Raw genomic sequence first — 4,138 nt, 5'->3', positions numbered from 1 at the left:
GTGTGTGTCTGTGTGTGTGTGTGTGTGTGTGTGTGTGTGTGTGTGTGTGTGTGTGTGTGTGTGTGCGTGTTGACTTCATGTTTATTTCCGTGTGTGTGGTTTTGTCGTTTGTCGTTTTCCGTCTGTCATTGTCTGTATCTCTCTCTCTCTCTCTCTCTCTCTCTCTCTCTCTCTCTCTCTCTCTCTCTCTCTCTCTCTCTCTCTCTCAGCATACCTCTTCTCTCCCTTCAGTCTCTTCTCCTTTCTTTCCTCCTTCCCTCCCTACCTTTACCTGTCATATATTAGCATCTTGGTCCCAAATTTACTTACCTCAACCTGCAATTATCTCTGACCTTGGCAAGACCACCACCACCACCACCACCACCACTACTACCTCTACTACCACCACCACCACCACCGTCTACCTTCTTATTATAGATATCAGTTTTCTTTTTACTTTTCGCTTTTTTTTTTTTTTCTCGTGTTCAATTTTTTAGTGTTTGAGACCTTGAAGCTTCAAATTGTGTGGTTTTTTTTTGTATTATATGATGTTTATTGTTATTTTTTTTTGTTTTTTACTCTTTTCATATTCATCTTGTGTCATTTTTTTTTTCTGTTATCTTCACCTGTTTTTTTTTATTTCATCTTAGTCTTTTTGTTTTTCTTCTTTTGTTACTTCATATTTTCTTCCTGTTTTTCTTCTTCCTCTCCTGATTCATGTTTTTTTTTAGTTAATTTTCTTCATCTTTACTTATTTATTTATTTTTTAATCTTATTTATTTATTTGTTGTGTGTGTATTTCTTACCTTCATTCTCCTCTCTCTCTCTCTCTCTCTCTCTCCTTCCCTCTTTATATTTTCTACCCTTTATCATCCTCCTTGTGCTCCTCATCGTCCTCCTCCTCCTCTCATTTATATTCTACTCATAATCCTCATCATCATTTTTTTTCTTTGCCACGAATCTCTAAATAGAATCTCAACCTTGTGTGTGTGTGTGTGTGTGTGTGTGTGTGTGTGTGTGTGTGTGTGTGTGTGAAGGATAAAACCAATAAAAACACCAAAATTCACATACATTTCATATATATATTTCCACACATCATCCACACAGTAATCCACATAGAAAAAAAAAAAAAAAGCATATTTCTTCCATATATATACACAGACAAATACTTGTTTACATAAGTACAACAAAAAAATTATTCGGGGCAAAAAAATATACACAAAGGGAACACACAAACGAATAAACGATATCAAATAAGGAGAATAACAAAGGATGCGGGGAAACAATTATAAATACAAAGGGGAAGAAGGAAAAATAATAAATACAGGGCGGAGAATAAACACACGCTAATTTGGCACACTGAATTCACGGTTGAGACAAAAGAAACACATAGAATACAAAAGCCTCAAAGGAAGTCAAAGAATAATGTTAGTCACAAATATAGGTAAACAAAACAAAAAAAATATACATGTACTATCACACTTATGGTAAAAAAATGAATGTTAACTTGAAAAAAACACAGTAATTTACATACATACACACATAAATGAATGTTAACTTGAAAAAAACACAGTAATTTACATACATACACACATAAATGAATGTTAACTTTAAAAAAAACCACAATAATATACATACATACACACATATTGAAGGGAAAGAACGTGTTAATTAAGAGGAAAAATGATACAAATCTCTCACTCCATTGTTGATTAAATAATGATGTTAAGACGTGAAAGTAATCATACAAATAAAAATACAAAATTCATGCTTATCTCATAACACGCGACTAGCTCCATGAAAGTTGTTTGAACGATTGTGCTTTGTGATTCTGTGGTCGGCTGGAGACTTTCTATTGATGGGTTGGATATTTGAAAGGCAGACATTCACAGTCATCCGGAGAAAAGCTGCTTGGTTATGTAAAAAGAACGTGTTTAACCCCTTCAGTACTGTGACACATTTTTACCATGAGTTTTGAGTATGATTAGACGATTTTATTGACATTAGTAAGGATTTATGAAGGTCAGAAGGTTAATGGTCCAGAATCTTCACTATTTTAATCCCGATATGAGATTTTGAAGCTGTGTAAAATCACCTATTAATAAATTGAACAAATGTGAAGACGTGTCATGGTACTGAAGGGGTTGATTGGAATGGAAGGTTGACTGTTGGTTGTGTTTCAGTCTGACATTTGTCGTGGTCTGGCTGACGAATGATGGATATTGAGAGCAGAGAAAATCAAGGAATCGTAAAAAAAATATTGAGAAAACTATTTGCTTTATCCAGTGAAATAAATTGCAAGAAATTCTGGCCAGCGAGTAATGGACATTGAAAGGAGAGGAAGTTAAAGAGTATTGAAAATTTTAATAGGGTCATTTGGATTATTAAGTAAAATTGAATGAAAGTAAGTGAAATGAATTGACGGATCAGTTTAAGTTTTCTTGTTTTAATAGCCTTTAAAAAATGCAAGTTTGTTGATTATAAAAGAAATGCAGAAACAGTGCAAAACTTGCTTTAAAATCTGTGACGGATTGTTGAAAAATTGTGTGATAGTGAAAGGATTGAAAGAAAGTGAGGTGAAATAGTTATGAAGACAAATTGATATGATTATCCAAAGATGATTACAAATAAATTTAAAAAAGTTGATTATTGATATTGATAATCGTGTGTGTAAATATAAGACCAACATATTTTTACTGGTTACTCTTGTTTTAAGTAAAGAAAGATTAAGTTATTATGAAAAGTACCAATTTCGTTATACAGAAACATTTTGAAACAGGCTATATCACACTGAAAAAAAAAAAACTACGTACTAATATTGGTTGTCATGTTTACAATTCCTTGTGATGTCATTTTTTTTGCTGTTATTGTTATGATTAAATGTGAAAAGAAGCTCAGTCCAAATGTCCAAAATAATTTAAGCATATTAAAGAGAAAAAGATGATTAATATTGAGTGTCATTCTGTTATCTATTGTACATTTATGCAATTGATCTGTTGTATAATGTCAAGCAAGAACAAAATTGATAACAAGGCTCAATTCAAGTATTCAGAAAAACGAAACTGATTAAAATGAAAAAAGTTGCCAAATACTGACTATCCTTTTGCTATTTCTGGGAAAGTCATGCTATTGTTCTCTTGTTTAATGAGAAACAAGAGAAAGCAATAACCAGAAAAATTAAAAGTGAGAAATGGAGATTAACTGAAAAAGAAATTGAAGGAAAAGAAAAAAAAAGGGAAAAGAGAAGGAAGAAAATAAAAGAAAACAAGAAAATGAAGAAAACGAAAGGAAAAATTGAGGAAAAGAGAATGAAGGAATGAAAGAGGAAAATAAATAATAAAAATTGAAATGAAAAAAAAAAAAAGTTGATTAATATGAGCTTCGTTTTACAATTGCTATTACCAACTTGTTACCTTTGCTGTTATTGCTGCTGTCTTGAGGAGATAATGCTGTTAGTAGCGAGGTTGTGGGCTGCTGAGATCAATTATTCATTAGATTGTCCTAAACTGATTATAGAAAACATACTTAGGTTAGTCCTCTCTCTAAAATGTACAGAAAATGGGCGTCACTTGGCACCTTTCCAACTCGCATACACATAGAAAACGGAAATGCAGACATGAAATAGGCCACGATAATTAAGAAGAAAACGAGAAATTAATGCACTTTTGATGGAAAACTAAAGGGGAAACTAAAGTAAGAATAATTCGATGTTCATTTCCACAACACGTAAAATAAAAAAAGCAAATTCTTAATGGAAACGAGACGCAACGAAAGAAAATGGGAGAAAACGGGAATTACGTAGCAGACACATGAAAGAAAACGAATGATAGAGCATGGGAATCAGACGTCCCCAATGCAGTCCAAAGGAAAGACAGAAAACTCAAAAAAAAAAAAAAAAAAAAAAAAAAAAAAAAAAAAAAAAGAAAAATATCGAAATAAATAACGGTAACAAAACAACATATAAGCAATTACCATACGATGAAAGAAAACGTGAGCAAAAGACAGAAAAAAAGAAAACTGACATTTTTTTTCAACCCCTAACTCAGACAAACGTAAAAAAAATATTATATACACACATACACACTTCCCAAATGGCCATATTAACTTTGCTATTTACACTATTACTACCATTTGACACAACAATCACATATGAAACTCA

General features: G+C 32.1%; 1 protein-coding gene across 1 annotated transcript in view; it reads right to left on the bottom strand.

Annotated features, from left to right (window-relative positions):
• Positions 1-1,041: 1,041 nt before the first annotated feature.
• The window catches only part of LOC123514400 (meteorin-like protein), a 63,884-nt gene continuing 60,787 nt past the window's right edge, over positions 1,042-4,138 (bottom strand). Inside the window, exon 3 of the mRNA XM_045272319.1 lies at positions 1,042-4,138. This exon is cut by the window's right edge and continues 1,792 nt beyond it. The gene's annotated coding sequence lies outside the window, so the exon portion shown is untranslated.

The sequence above is a fragment of the Portunus trituberculatus genome, chromosome 5 (assembly GCF_017591435.1).
Source record: "Portunus trituberculatus isolate SZX2019 chromosome 5, ASM1759143v1, whole genome shotgun sequence".
Classification (NCBI taxonomy): Eukaryota; Metazoa; Arthropoda; class Malacostraca; order Decapoda; family Portunidae; genus Portunus; species Portunus trituberculatus.
The sequence above is the reverse complement of the archived record's forward strand: the minus strand, read 5'-3'. Positions and strand labels throughout refer to the sequence as shown.